The sequence below is a fragment of the Nyctereutes procyonoides genome, unplaced genomic scaffold (genome assembly GCF_905146905.1).
Source record: "Nyctereutes procyonoides isolate TBG_1078 unplaced genomic scaffold, NYPRO_anot_genome, whole genome shotgun sequence".
NCBI lineage: Eukaryota > Metazoa > Chordata > Mammalia > Carnivora > Canidae > Nyctereutes > Nyctereutes procyonoides.
In genome coordinates, this window is record NW_026575047.1 from 58788643 (window position 1) to 58804484 (window position 15842).

The 15842-nt window shown below is 39.3% G+C and overlaps 1 protein-coding gene and 1 pseudogene across 1 annotated transcript in view; one reads left to right on the forward strand and one right to left on the reverse strand.

The window, feature by feature from the left end:
• Positions 1-15842, forward strand: part of GABRG3 (gamma-aminobutyric acid type A receptor subunit gamma3) — a 659970-nt gene that overhangs the window by 269729 nt on the left and 374399 nt on the right. The gene's annotated exons all lie outside the window — the stretch shown is intronic.
• LOC129510569 (glyceraldehyde-3-phosphate dehydrogenase-like) lies at positions 12759-13703 on the reverse strand (annotated as a pseudogene).

The window sequence follows — 15842 nt, forward strand, 5'->3', positions numbered from 1 at the left end:
TCAACTCTATGTCAAAGAGAGAGTAATTATCTGAAGTGACAATTCATGTGCATTACATGGTTCATTTACTTGTCCTGCTTGTTAGCTATTGAAAGAATGTGGCACTGGCCCTCAAAGAATTGTCTAACTCCTCCCGTCATCCTCACTTATTTACCATCCTTCCTTCTGCCTTTATCTTTCTTCTCGTCCTTTCTTCCATAAACAAATATTATACATGCATAGTGCTTAGCTTATATAGCACCCTTCTTGAAACAACACAGCAGTTAATCACAAGTACTGTGTTCATTAAAAAACAAATTAGTCCTAATTTATCCTATCCTTTTTATCAAAGTGTTGTACATTTCTTGAGTTACTAAAATGTTTGTGGTGGATGTGAAGACAAAAACTGTAGAAATGCCGAGTGTTATGTCTAACAAAGGCAAGAGGATGGAGTAAGTGCGGCAATAAATTCAGTGTTTCCTGAACTTGGGCCACAGTGTGCTGCACCCACACAGTGAATCTGTTTATCTGTGACCTCTGGGATATGGCAATAGGAAAACAAGGATTCTACCTTCAGTGCAAGCATTGGTGAACTCAGTCATGCATATTAGAGTAATGGATGTTAGGTAGATTTGTCGTCTGTGCATTTTAAGAGTCCCTGGGTTGTCTGCAAGTAACCTTGAGCTTTTGACTTCTATTTGATTGTTATTAATCAAAGTCTCCTTGTTAGAGACTAAAGCTACCTAATCTATGCACTGTTTCCCCCTCTGGGTGGTAGGACTAGATTTGTAAATAATAAATATTTTTAAAATCTTAAAATAATGAGATTTTCATATTAAACATTTTATTGACATGGAGCTTTGTAACTGGTCCTATTGAGTCAGTGAACCTTTACGGACTGCATGGAGAAAAAGGTGTTCTATGAGCAAAGTCCGGGAAAGTCCATCCCTCCATTGGACTGGGATACTTGCCTCAATCTGCACCAAACAGACCTGCCAAATCTGTTCCCACCAGGATTGGGTTGAATTTCTGATAGTTCCCAATGATCTTCACCCTTCTGCCTGTTGAGACATAAGAGAAAATATATCTCTTACAAACGCTACCAGGTAAATGATTAATTGTCCTCAGTGTGTGATCAGGTTTTAGTATCACTTCTTTATGACAAATGGAAAATCCCTGAATATTTAAATCAGGTCATCTTTCAAATATTTTAATTAGCCACTGATTTCTCTGATTGCAAGGCTGAAGAGGACCCTCATGGTATCATTTTTTAGTGAGAGCAAATGATGAGCACAGAGATGTCAGAGAAAGTAGGGAGTTGAGACTGGAGTGGTGGAGACATCAAGTTGGATGATAATGACCTTCGGCCAGCTTCTGCCCACCCCAGATCATGGTTTTTACATCTGCCAATGATGCAGATGACCCTGCTGGATTGTAGGGCTTGTGGACATAAATAAGACCTCCCAAATGTGATCAAGCAGAGGCCCTTCAGAGGTTGCTATAGCAAGGAAAATAGCCACCATGACTTGGATTTGACAGAGACTCACTCTCCGAAGAAGGCAGTGAGTTGGAAGAGCTTTATAGTGGAAAAAGTGATAGCTTAAGGCATGCTGTGATTGGAGGTTTGTTGGCATGGAGAAACTGGAGTCAGGCTAATTAAATTTGGGTATCCTATGTGATTGGTTTGGGGAGTATATTTGGCTTTCTCTGGTTGGTCCTGAGTTAGAAGTATGGGCAAAATTTAAGGAATCTGTCAGTAATTCACCAAGTCCTGACCATTCTCAGCCAATGGCTGCTGCAGTTGAGTTTATTTATTTTTTAAAAATATTTTATTTATCCATTCATGAGAGACAGAGAGAGTGAAAGAGAAAAAGAGAAAGAGAGAGAGGCAGAGACACAGGCAGAGGGAAAAGCAGGCTCCATGCAGGGAACCTGACATGGGACTCAATCCTAGGTCTCCAGGATCAGGCCCTGGGCTGAAGGTGGTGCTAAACCACTTAGCCACCTGGGCTGCCCTGCAGTTGAGTTTAGCTTGCTGAACTGTTTAGCTGCAGATATTGTGATGCAGAGTTTTATTGTCATATGTGGTCTGGCTCTGCTCTGCTGGTATGCTCATTCTTTCACAATGAGATTAAATGAGATGTCACCAAGTACCCAGCACAGACCTTGATGCATGGTAAATCTTTCAATGAACCATACTATAATTTTTAAATATTAAGAAACAAATAAGACTGGGCTTAATTACCAAGAGGCTTGAATATGGGAATGATGAAAATTTTGTTTGAAGAATTTTTTCCTACAATGCTATGCATAATTGATTAAAGGTAGAAGGGTGGCATGATTCAGGCCTGCATGACCATCCTGGTGGTAATGTCTCAGAGTAGAAAATGCCTGCTCCATACAACGGATTAAAGTATAAGAAAATTCTTCTGAAAAAATAAAGAATAATCAGGGTCTGAATCCAGATTGTGAGAAATGTATTTTTTACATCCCTGTGTAGATGTCATTCCATGCCCTTGGAATCCCTAATTTTGCTGGGATTGAACCAATATTTCTATTCAATGCCTCCCCCATAGCCCCCAGGTAAAATAGAAACAAAGTATGGTAGTTGACTGGGTATTTGAGAGAAGTTTGTAGTTTGTTTAGATGAAAAATAAGAAAATATCCAACCTCAGCAATTAATAAGGTGCTCACGAAAGGGAAAGTCAGGATGAGGTGAGCCTCTGAAACTGAGGACTGAGGTCATTGACTATAGCAGGTAAGAAGGCTTCCCCTTTGATGAGGGTTAAGGAGGATGCAGATCTAGGTTCAAACCAACAAGAAATCAAAGAAGTTCCCTGCAATTTCTTTCTGTCCTTTTTTCTTGGTGAAGTCCAGCAAAAAGTTTTATGAGAAGGAAACAGAGTAAATGAAGTGTTTACAGAAAAAGATATCTGTGAATGATTATGGGTAAGTATGACAAACGATCACCTGTTATTTCGAAGCGTTTTTGTTCTTATCTACATTGTTCATTGTTTTTATTTTTTCCTAATCACCATGTAGTATTGCAGGGTATGGACATTTGAGTACAAACTAGTTCATACTGTATAATTTTGAAGACAGAGATTGTAATTAGTCACCATAAATTCCTTGACGGCTTCTAAGAATCAGTCCCAGTGTTAACTGGAGGAGATTGATAGTATAATTAGTGGGATCAGTTGAAGAATATTCAGACTTTCATTGTTCCAGGACATATAAACTCATATAATGATCTATTGATAGCCCGTCATTCGTTTGTGTAATGCATTTAACCTTTTCCTCCTATTTTCTGCTTTACAATACTAGTTTTAGATATTCCAAAAGACTTCCATTTTAATTTCTGTAATTCTGTGTAATTGTAACAACTTACTATTGTTAAGAAATAATAAGAAATACAATTATTTTTATGTTTTAGCTTTTCATTTTAAGGTTATTATAGATTAAGAGGAAATCACAAAAATAGTACAGAAAGGAACTCTTTATCCCATTATCCCCAGAGGAAACACTATTCATAACTTTAGGACAGTATCAAAACCAGGACATTGGCATTGGTACAATCCACAGACTTTATTCACATTTTACCAGTTCTACATGCACTCATTGCGTGTGTCTGTATGGTTCTAAGAAATTTTGTTACAAGGTAGGTGCCTGTAATTACCACCACAGTAAACATATAGGATTGCTCCCTTAACCAAAATGATGCCTTTAGATCTAATTTGCTTGATATCCATACCCATCCCCAACCCCATTTGTAGTTGCTGGAAACCACTAATCTGTTTTCCAAGGACATTTTATAAAGGAGATCTCACAGAATGTAACTTTTGGATTGCCTCCCCCTTCATCAAAATTCCCTTGAGATTCATCCATTGTTTGTATGGATAGTTTGCTTCTTTGTATTTCTGACTAGTATCTCATGGTATGAATGTACCACAGTTTGTTTAAACTTTCATTCATTGAAGGACATTTGAATGATTTGCAAACTTCAACTGCTAGAAAGAAAGCTACTGTGAACATTCTTGTACTGATTTTTATGTGAGCCTAAATTTTTCTCTGTAATAAAAGCCCACAAGTTTGATTTCTGGATAATATAGTAATATGTTTAGCTTATTTATTTATTCTTTTTTTTAAAAAAAAAAGCTACCAAACTATTTCCCAGAGTGGTTGTATTATTTTACATTCCACCAGTAATGTATGAGATATCTAGTTTCTCTACACCTTCTCCAGCATTTGGTGCTGTTACTACTTTTTTTTATTCTTGTCATTTTAGCTATTTTAATAGGTGTGTTGATATCATGGCTTTAATTTGCCTTTCTCTAGTGGTTAATGATATTGAACATTTTACTATATGTTTATTTGCCATCTAATCTCCTCTTTAGTGAAATACCATGTTACTGTTTTTTGTCTGTTTTCTAATTGGATTGTACTGTTGAGTTTTGAGAGTTCTTCATGTATTCTAGATAGGGGTCCTTTGTCAGATACACAGTTTGCAAAAATTTTCTCTGAATCTATAGACTGTGTTTCCATTCTCTGAGCAGGGCTTTGTGAAACAAAAGTTTTTAATTTTGATGAAGTCCCATTTATTGATTTTTTTGTTGTTGTTCTTTTATGGATCAAACTTTTGGTGTCAACTTTTCATCTTGCTATAGGTCTTGAAGATTTTCCTCTTGTGTTTTATTTTAATAGTTTTTGTAGTTTCACATTTTGCTTTTAAACCTATGATAAATTTTTAATTAATTTTTGTATAAAGTATAAGACTGCTTTAAGTTCATTTTTATTTTTCCCATGGGTATCCAATTGCTTTAGCACCATATCTTAAAAAGACTATCCTTCCTTGAATGAATTACTTTGCAGTTTTATACAAAGTCAGTTGGTCATGAATTTTTGGGTTTATTCATGGTTTCTCTATTCTGTTCATTTGAACCGATTTTCTATTTTTTTTCTACCAGAGCCATACTCTCTTGAGTACGATAGATAATAAGTCCTAACATTAGATAAAATGAGTCTTACCACTATTTTTAATTTTTAAAAAATACTTTAATAATTTCCCCTTATTTTCCTTTCCACAGGAATTTAGAAAAATCTTTTTCTATATCGATAGGATTTTGATGGAAATTCTATTAAATTTCAGAGCAATTTGGAGGGTTGGGATCTGACAATATCAAAGCTTCTAATTTATGAATACATTCTATCTCTCCATTTACTTAGGTCTATGATTTCTTTCATCAATATTTTGTAGTTTTCAGTATTCAAGTGCTGTATAGTTATTAGATTTATACCCATGTATTTCATTTCTAGTCATTGTAAATTGTAATGTTTTTAATTTATATTTCATTTCTGAGATAAAATTCTCCTGATCATGGCATATAATTCTATTTATATGTTGCTGGGTTTAATCTGGTATTAAATTAAGTATTTTGTTGAGGTTTACTGCATTTATAATCATGAAAGATATTGATATTCTTCATCTTTTTGTACTCTTTGTCTGGGGTTTTGGTATTGGATAATACATGATTTAGGAAGTATTCCATACTCTTCCATTATCTGGAAGAGATTGAGGAGGATTGATCCTGATCTTTGAATATTTGGTTGAATTTCCTACTGAAATCATCAGGACTTGGAGATTTTTTTCTTAAGAAACTTTAAGCTATAAATTTAATTTACTTGATAAGTATAAGGCTATTTATTTACATGATCTATATAATATTAGTTGATTTTTGTCTTTTTGTACATTTTAAAGAAATGTTCTATTTTACCTAAGTTGTTGAATTTATGTGTATAGAGTTGTTTTCAGCAGTCCCTTATTATCCCCTTAATATCTGAAGGATGTATTATGATATTCACTGTTTCTTTTTTTTTCATTGTAGCCAATATAAAATTTTTCACTTTTTTATAATTTTTTTAAAATTTATTTATATTGTCACACACACACACACAGAGAGAGAGGCAGAGACATAGGGAGAGGGAGAAGCAGGCTCCATGCACCAGGAGCCCGACGTGGGATTTGATCCCGGGTCTCCAGGATCACGCCCTAGGCCAAAGGCAGGAGCTAAACCGCTGCACCATCCAGGGATCCCGCCAATATAAAATTTTTAAAGAGACTTTACATCCTCTGTTGGTCATACATTTTTTTTCCTACATTCATTTTTTAATAATAAATTTATTTTTATTGGTGTTCAATTTGCCAAAATACAGAATAACACCCAGTGCTCAGCCCTTCAAGTGCCCCCTCAGTGCCAGTCACCCATTCACCCCCACCCCCTGCCCTCCTCCCATTCCACCACCCCTAGTTCGTTTCCCAGAGTTAGGAGTCTTCATGTTCTGTCTCCCTTTCTGATATTTCCCACACACTTCTTCTCCATCCCTCCTATTCCCTTTCACTATTATTTATATTCCCCAAATGAATGAGACCATATAATGTTTGTCCTTCTCTGATTGACTTATTTTACTCAGCATAATACCTTCCAGTTCCATCCACGTCGAAGAAAATGGTGGGTATTTGTCATTTCTAATGGCTGAGTAATATTCCATTGTATACATAAACCACATCTTCTTTATCCATTCATCTTTCGATGGACACCGAGGCTCCTTCCACAGTTTGGCTATTGTGGACATGGCTGCTAGAAACATCGGGGTGCCCGTGTCCCGGCGTTTCATTGCATCTGTATCTTTGGGGTAAATCCCCAGCAGTGCAATTGCTGGGTCGTAGGGCAGGTCTATTTTTAACTCTTTGAGGAACCTCCACACAGTTTTCCAGAGTGGTGACACCAGTTTACATTCCCACCAACAGTGCAAGAGGGTTCCCTTGTCTCTGCATCCTTTCCAACATTTGTGGTTTCCTGCCTTGTTAATTTTCGCCATTCTCACTGGGGTGAGGTGGGATCTCATTGTGGTTTTGATTTGTATTTCCCTGATGACAAGTGATGCAGAGCATTTTCTCATGTGCATGTTGGCCATGTCTATGTCTTCCTCTGTGAGATTTCTGTTCATGTCTTTTGCCCATTTCATGATTGGATTGTTTGTTTCTTTGCTATTGAATTTAATAAGTTCTTTCTAGATCTTGGAAACTAGCCCTATATCTGATACATCATTTGCAAATATCTTCTCCCATTCTGTAGGTTGTCTTTTAGTTTTGTTGACTGTATCCTTTGCTGTGCAAAAGCTTCTTATCTTGATGAAGTCCCAATAGTTCATTTTTGCTTTTGTTTCTTTTGCCTTCGTGGATGTATCTTGCAAGAAGTTACTGTGGCCGAGTTCTAAAAGGGTGTTGCCTGTGTTCTCCTCTAGGATTTTGATGGAATCTTGTCTCACATTTAGATCTTTCATCCATTTTGAGTTTATCTTTGTGTATGGTGCAAGAGAGTGGTCTAGTTTCATTCTTCTGCATGTGGATGTCCAATTTTCCCAGCACCATTTATTGAAGAGACTGTCTCTCTTCCAGTGGATACTCTTTCCTACTTTATCGAATATTAGTTGACCATAAAGTTCAGGATCCACTTCTGGATTCTGTATTCTGTTCCATTGATCTATGTGTCTGTTTTTGTGCCTGTACCACACTGTCTTGATGACCATAGCTTTGTAGTACAACCTGAAATCTGGCATTGTGATGCCCCCAATATGGTTTTCTTTTTTAATATTCCCCTGGCTATTCGGGGTCTTTTCTGATTCACACAAATCTTAAAATAATTTCTTCCAACTCTCTGAAGAATGTCCATGGTATTTTGATAGGAATTGAATTGAATGTGTAAATTGCCCTGGGTAACATTGACATTTTCACAATATTAATTCTGCCAATCCATGAGCATGGAATATTTTTCCATCTCTTTGTGTCTTCCTCAATTTCTTTCAGAAGTGTTCTATAGTTTTTAGGGTATATATCCTTTACCTCTTTGGTTAGGTTTATTCCTAGGTATCTTATGCTTTTGGGTGCAATTGTAAATGGGATTGACTCCTTAATTTCTCTTTCTTCAGTCTCATTGTTAGTGTATAGAAATGCCATTGATTTCTGGGCATTGATTTTGTATCCTGCCACACTGCCGAATTGCTGTATGAGTTCTAACAATCTTGGGGTGGAGGCTTTTGGGTTTTATATGTAGAGTATCATGTCATTGGCGAAGAGGGAGAGTTTGACTTCTTCTTTGCCAATTTGAATGCCTTTAATGTCTTTTTGTTGTCTGATTGCTGAGGCTAGGACTTCCAATACTATGTTGAATAGCAGTGGTGAGAGTGGACATCCCTGTCTTGTTCCTGATCTTAGGGGAAATGCTCCCAGTGCTTCCCCATTAATCATGATATTTGCGGGATCCCTGGGTGGCGCAGCGGTTTGGCGCCTGCCTTTGGCCCAGGGCGCGATCCTGGAGACCCGGGATCGAATCCCAAGTCGGGCTCCCGGTGCATGGAGCCTGCTTCTCCCTTGCCTATGTCTCTGCATCTCTCTCTCTCTCTGTGATTATCATAAATAAATAAAAAAAATTTTAAAAAATGCAAAAAAAAATTAAAAAAAAGAATGATATTTGCTGTGGGCTTTTGATAGATGGCTTTTAAGATGTTGAGGAATGTTCCCTCTATCCCTGCACTCTGAAGAGTTTTGATCAGGAATGGATGCTGTATTTTGTTAAATGCTTTCTCTGCAATTAATGAGAGGATCATATGGTTCTTGGGTTTTTCTCTTGCTGATATGATGAATCACATTGATTGTTTTACGAGTGTTGAACAAGCCTTGTGTCCCGGGAATAAATCCTACTTGGTCATGGTGAATAATTTTCTTAATGTATTGTTGGATCCTATTGGCTAGTATCTTGTTGAGAATTTTTGCATCCATGTTCATCAGGGATATGGGTCTGTAATTCTCCTTTTTGGTGGGGTCTTTGGATTTGGAATTAAGGTGATGCTGGCCTCATAGAACTAATTTGGAAGTACTCCATCTCTTTCTTTCTTTCCAAACAGCTTTAGTAGAATAGGTATGGTTTCTTCTTTAAACGTTTGATAGAATTCCCCTGGTAAGCCATCTGGCCCTGGACTCTTGTGTCTTGGGAGGTTTTTGATGACTGCTTCAATTTGCTCCCTGGTTATTGGCCTGTTCAGGTTTTCTCTTTCTTCCTGTTCCAGTTTTGGTAGTTTGTGGCTTTCTAGGAATGTGTCCATTTCTTCCCGATTGCCTAATTTATTGGCGTAGAGCTGTTCATAATATGTTTTTAAAATCGTTTGTATTTCCTTGGTGTTGGTAGTGATCTCTCCTTTCTCATTCATGATTTTATTAATTTGAGTCTTCTCTCTCTTCTTTTTAATAAGGCTGGCTAATGGTTTATCTATCCTATTAATACTTTCAAGGAACCAACTCATGGTTTTGTTGATCCGGTCCACAGTTCTTCTGGTCTCGATTTCATTGAGTTCTGCTCGAATCTTTATTAACTCTCTTCTTCTGGTATAGGATCTAATTGCTGTTTTTTCTCTAGCTCCTTTATGTGTAAGGTTAGCTTTTGTATTTGAGTTCTTTCCAGTTTTTGAATGGATGCTTGTATTGCGATATATTTCCCCCTCAGGACTGCTTTTGCTGCATCCCAAAGATTTTGAATTGTTGTATCTTCATTCTCAGTAGTTTCCATGAATCTTTTTAATTCTTCCTTAATCTCCTGGTTGACCCTTTCATCTTTTAGCAGGATGGTCCTTAAACTCCACGTGTTTGATGTCCTTCCAAACTTCTTGTTTTGATTCAGTTCTAATTTCAAGGCATTATGGTGTGAGAATATGCAGGGGACGATCAAAATCTTTTGGTATCGGTTCAGACCTGATTTGTGACTCAGTATGTGGTCTATACAGGAGAACGTTCCATGTGCCCTTGAGAAGAATGTGTATTCAGTTGAGTTTGGATGTACAGTTCTGTAGATATCTGTGAAATCCTTCTGCTCCAGTGTATTATTTAAAGCTCTCGTTTCTTTGGAGATGTTGTGTTTAGAAGACCTATCGAGTGTAGAAAGCGCTAGATTGAAGTCAGCAAGTATAAGTGTATTATTATCTAAGTATGTCTTAACTTTGGTTATTAATTGATTTAAATATTTGGCAGCTCCCACATTCGGGGCATATATATTGAGGATTGTTAAGTCCTCTTGCTGGATAGATCCTTTAAGTATGATATAGTGTCCCTCTTCATCTCTCACTACAGTCTTTGGGGTAAATTTTAGTTTATCTGATATAAGGATGGCTACCCCTGCTTTCTTTTGAGGACCATTGGAATGGCAAATGGTTCTCCAACCTTTTATGTTCCGGCTGTAGGTGTCCTTCTGTCTAAAATGAGTCTCTTGTAGACAGCAAATAGATGGGTCCTGCTTTTTTATGCAGTCTGAGACCCTGCGCCTTTTGATGGGATCATTAAGCCCGTTCATGTTCAGAGTTACTATTGACAGATATGAGTTTAGTGTCATCATGATATCTATTCAGTCCTTGTTTTGTGGATTGTTCCAGTGAACTTCTTCTTAAAGGGGAATTTGAAGAGTCCCCCTTAAAAATTTTTTGCAGAGCTGGTTTGGAGGTCACATAATCTTTCAGCTCCTGCCTGTCTTGGAAGATCTTTATCTCTCCTTCCATTCTGAATGAGAGCCTTGCTGGATAAAGTATTCTTGGCTGCAGGTTTTTCTCATTTAGGACCCTGAATATATCCTGCCAGCCCTTTCTGGCCTGCCAGGTCGCTGTGGAGAGGAAGGCTGTTACCCTAATACTCCTCCCCATAAAAGTCAGGGATTTCTTGTCTCTTGCTGCTTTAAGGTTCTTCTCTTTATCTTGGAATTTGCAAGCTTCACTATTAAATGTCGAGGTGTTGAACGGTTTTTATTGATTTTTTTGGGGAGATCTCTCTATTTCCTGGATCTGAATGCCGGTTTTCCTTCCCAGATTAGGAAAGTTTTTAGCTATGATTTGTTCAAGTACATATTCTGACCCTCTGTCCCTTTCGGTGCCCTCGGGAACCCCAATTAAACATAGGTTTTTCTTCCTCAGGCTGTTGTTTATTTCCCTTAATCTGTCTTCATGGTCTTTTAATTGTCTGTCTCTTTTTTCCTCAGTTTCCTCTTTGCCATCAACTTGTCTTCTATGTCACCCACTAGTTCTTCCACCTCGTTAACCCTCGTCGTTAGGACTTCTAGGTTGGATTGCATCTCATTCAATTCATTCTTAAATTTCAGCCTGATTAGTTCTAAATTCTGCAGTCATGAAGTCTCTTTAGTCCTTTATGCTTTTATCTAGAGCCACCAGTAGCTGTATAATAGTGCTTCTGAATTGGTTTTCTGACATTGAATTGTAATCCAGATTTTGTAATTCTGTGGGAGAGAGGACTGTTTCTGATTCTTTCTTTTGAGGTGAGGTTTTCCTTCTAGTCATTTTGCTCAGTGCAGAGTGGCCAAAACCAAGTTGTATTGGGAAAAGGAGAAAAAGAGAGGAGAGAAAGAAGGAAAGAAAAGAGAAAAAGAAAAAAGAAAAAAGGAAGAAAAATAAGAGAAGAAAAAGAAAAAAAAGAAAGAAAGGAAAAAAAGGTTAGGGAAGCAAACAGAAGTCAAAAAGCAAAAAAAACAAAAACAAAAACAAAAACATACAGAAAAACCACAGGGGAGTATCTTCTGATTCTGTATACTTTAAGTCCCTTGACTTCCCCTGGAACTTGTTCGTCTAGCTGGTCTTCTAGGGGAGGCGCCTGTTGTGCTGATTTTCAGGTGTTAGCACTTGGGGAGCTGCTCAGCCCCCTCCCTGGTGCAGGGCTCAGTGAAAGACGTTTAACCTGTTTATCCGATGAGGCCACTCTGAGGCTCAGTGGGGTAGGTTATCCTGTGAGGCCCCAGGAGGTACAACCCCAGTGATGGCGGCCAGCTCTGGAGCCCTGGAGTCAGCTCCCATAGTTACTACAGAGCTCTCAGTCTGCAGGGCCTGGAGGCTCCCGGGCGGGGCCGCTGATCTGCTCAGCTCGGGGCAGGAGCGTCCTTGCTGTCCTGGGCCCTCCCGACCTCTGCCTGTCCCGGGGGGAGGTTGGATCCTAGGCTGTGTCCCCGGCACCCAGTGCTCCTGGGCCTGCGCTGTTGTATTCGTGCTCCCGGCAGCATAGCCCCCTCCACGGAGCCGCCACCCGAGCCCCTCCGAGCTGCTCCGGGTCCAGCTGTGCATGCTGCAGCTCTTTAGGGAGCTCGGCGCACTCTCCCCGGGGCGCACGTGTCTATTAGTGTCCCAGGGAGCCTGACAGGGCATCCCCCCCTCCTGGGGTCCTGCTCCAACTCCCTGCGAGCGACTTTCCGCCCGGGAAGATTGGTGCAGTTCCTGCTTCTCCGGGACGGGGCTCTCCTATCCTGGGGACACTCGACCCGGCCTTAGCCCGGCTCCTCGCGGGGCCCCTCACCCTTGGAGGCCTTTTGTTTCTTTATTTCTTTTATTTCTTTTTTCCCCCGTCTTCCTACCTTGATAGAAGTGTGAACTCTTCTCACTGTAGCCTTCCAGCTGTTCGCTCTTTAAATCTCAGGTCGAATTTGTAGATTTTCAGGATGATTCAAAGGTTATCTAGGTAATTTGGTGGGGACAGGTGACTTGGGGACCCTACTCTTCCACCATCTTGCCCCTCCTCCTCTTTTTTTTTTTGACTGGGTACAGTATACTTTATTGATGGTACATGACAAGGTAGGGCTCCCCATGCCCCTCCCCTTCCTTGGGGTCTGGAATGTAAATTGGAGGTCAGGAGATTCTCCATGTGTTGGTGGATTAAGTTGGGGCAGGGACTCCCCAGAAGCTGAGGGCCTCTCTCTTCCTCTTGTTCTTGCTGGGGCTGGTGGTCCAGGAGGCTCTTACTCCTTGGAGGCCATGTGGACCATGAGGTCCACCACCCGGTTTCTGTAGCCGAATTCATTGTCATACCAGGAAATGAGCTTGAGGAAGTAGTCATTGAGGGCAATGCCAGCCTCAGCGTTGAAGGTGGAAGAGTGGGTGTCACTGTTGAAGTCACAGGAGACAACCTGGTCCTCAGTGTAGCCCAGGGTGCCCTTGAGGGGCCCTTCGATGCCTGCTTCACTACCTTGTTGATGTTGTCATATTTGGCAGCTTTCTCCAGGCGGCAGGTCAGATCCACAACTGACACGTTGGGGGTGGGGATACGGAAGGCCATGCCAGTGAGCTTCCCGTTCAGCTCAGGGATGACCTTGCCCACAGTCTTGGCAGTGCCAGTGGAAGCACGGATGATGTTCTGGGCAGCCCATCAGCCGTCATGCCAGCTTCCCAGAGGTGCTGTCCACAGTCTTCTGGGTGGTAGTGATGGCATGGATGGTGGTCATGAGGCCCTCCACAATGCCAAAGTGGTCATGGATGACTTTGGCTATAGTAGCCAAGAAGTTGGTGGTGCAGGAGGCATAGCTGACAATCTTGAGGGAGTTGTCATACTTCTCGTGGTTCACGCCCATCACAAACATGGGGGCTTCAGCAGAAGGAGCAGAGATGATGACCCTCTTGGCCCCGCCCTTCAGGTGAGCCCCAGCCTTCCCCATTGTGGTGAAGACCCCAGTGGACTCCACATCATACTCAGCACCAGCATCACCCCATTTGATGTTGGCGGGATCTTGCTCCTGGAAGATGGAGATGGACTTCCCGTTGATGACAAGTTTCCTGTTCTCAGCCTTGACCATGCTGTGGCATTTGCCGTGGGTAGAATCATACTGGAACATACACACCATGTGGTTGAGATCAATGAAGGGGTCACTGATGGCAACAATATCCACTTTGCCAGAGTTAAAAGCAGCCCTGGTGACCAGGCGCCCAATACGGCCAAATCTGTTCACTCCGATCTTCACTATCGTGTCTTGGGGTCGCGCTGGCCCTGCACCAGAGGATGCAGCTGTCTGTCGAACGGGGAGGAGCAGAGAGCTGATATTCACTGTTTCATTGCTGATAGTGGTAATTTGTGACTTCCTTGTCTCTCTATAAACTTTTGTGAACTTCGTTGATCTTGTCAAAGTACTATTTTTTTCCTCCATTAATTTTACCTTAATTTCATTGATTTCTGCTGGTATCTTTTTCTTCCCTTCTGCTTTATTTGGGATTGTTTTCCTATCATTTTTCAAAGTTCTTATGGTGAAAGCTTTGATTATTGATTTGAGAACTTTTCTCTTTTGTAATGTAAACATTTTTGTTCTGTGAATTTCCCTCTCAGCACTACTTTAATTGTATCTTACAAGTTTTTTTTTTTTCTTAAAGATTTGTTTATTTATTTTAGAAGGGGAGGGGTAGAGGGGTCGGGAGAAAGAGTCTTAAGCAGATTTCACCCTGGGCAGGGAGTCTAACATAGGGCTCAATCTCAGGGTCCTGAGATCATGACTGAGCCAAAACAGAGTCAGACACTAACTGACTGGGCCACCCGGGTGCCTCTATTTGTGTCTTACAAAGTTTAATGTGTTTTGTTTTTATTTTCATTCAGATGAATGTATATGTGACTTCTTTTGTGACTTACTCTCTGACCTATGGAGTTTTTAGAAGTGTGTTGCATAATTTCCAAATATTTGGATGTTTTCCTATTTTTTTTATTAATGCATTTTAGTTTTAATTCATTGTAGTTAGAAAACAAACTCTATATGCCTTTAACTCTTATATTTGTTAAAGTTTGTTTTGTGATTCAGGATGTGATATATTCAGATGAATATTTGATAGCTGCTTTAAAAATATGTATTTTGTTGATGGTAGAGTTCTGCAGGTGCCAATTCAAATCTGTTGATTGATGATCATGTTTAGTCCTTTTATGTCCATATTCATTTTTTGACCAGTTATTCTATCAGTGTTGAAAGGAGATATTGATGTCTCCAATTATAGCAGTGGATGTGTGTTACTTTTTCCAGTTTTGTAAGTTTTGTTTCATGTACTTTGAATCTATGTTGTTTGAGCCTACACATTTAGATTGCTTTTTCTTCTTGGTAGGCTGACCATTTCATTATCAAGACATTAGGTAATGTCTTTCTCTGTCTCTAGTAATTTTCTTTGCTCTGAAGTCTTTTTTTTATCTTATACTTTCTTTTGTTTAATGCTTCACAATACATATTTTCAATATATATGCCTTTTCCTTATTTATATTTCTGGTGAGAAACCTATCATTCAAATACTTGTTTTCCATATGTAATGCTTGTTTCTCTCTAGCTTCTTTCAATGTTTTTCTTTGTCCTTTATTTTCAGAAGTTTGATCATAATGTGCTTTGGTATGAGTTACTTTGGATTTACCCTGTTTAGGGTTTATTCATTTCCTTAATATGTAGGTTAATGTCTTTTACCTAATCTAGGAAGTTTGATTTATTATTTAAGTACTTTTTTTACTCTGTTCTGTTTTCTCCTTTCTTGACTCTAATGTCATGAAAGTCACATCTTTTGTTATAGTACCAGTGTCTCTAATGTTCTGCTTGTTTGTTTATTTTTTTCAGTGCATTCTCTCTGTTGTTCAGACTGAGTAATATCTATAATCTATTTTCAAGTCCACTTATTCCTTACTCTCTTATCTCCATTCTTCTACTGAGCCCCTCCAATGGGAATTTTATATTATTTACTGTGGGGTTTTTTGGTTTTTGTTCTAAAATTTCCATTTGTTTCTACTTTATCATCTATTTTTTTGTGATTTTCAATATTTTCCTTTATATCAACCATGTTCTCAATTGCTCACGAAAGCATTTTTTATGATGGCTGCATCAAAATTCTTTTAAGATAATTCTGACACTTTGTAATCTGGTTGTTGGTTTCTGTTGATTGTTTATCCCATTCAAGTTGAAATTTTCCTGGTTCTTGGTATTACGAGTGATTTTCACTTTTAACCTGTTATTAATTATGTTATGAAACACTGGATCTTCTATCAA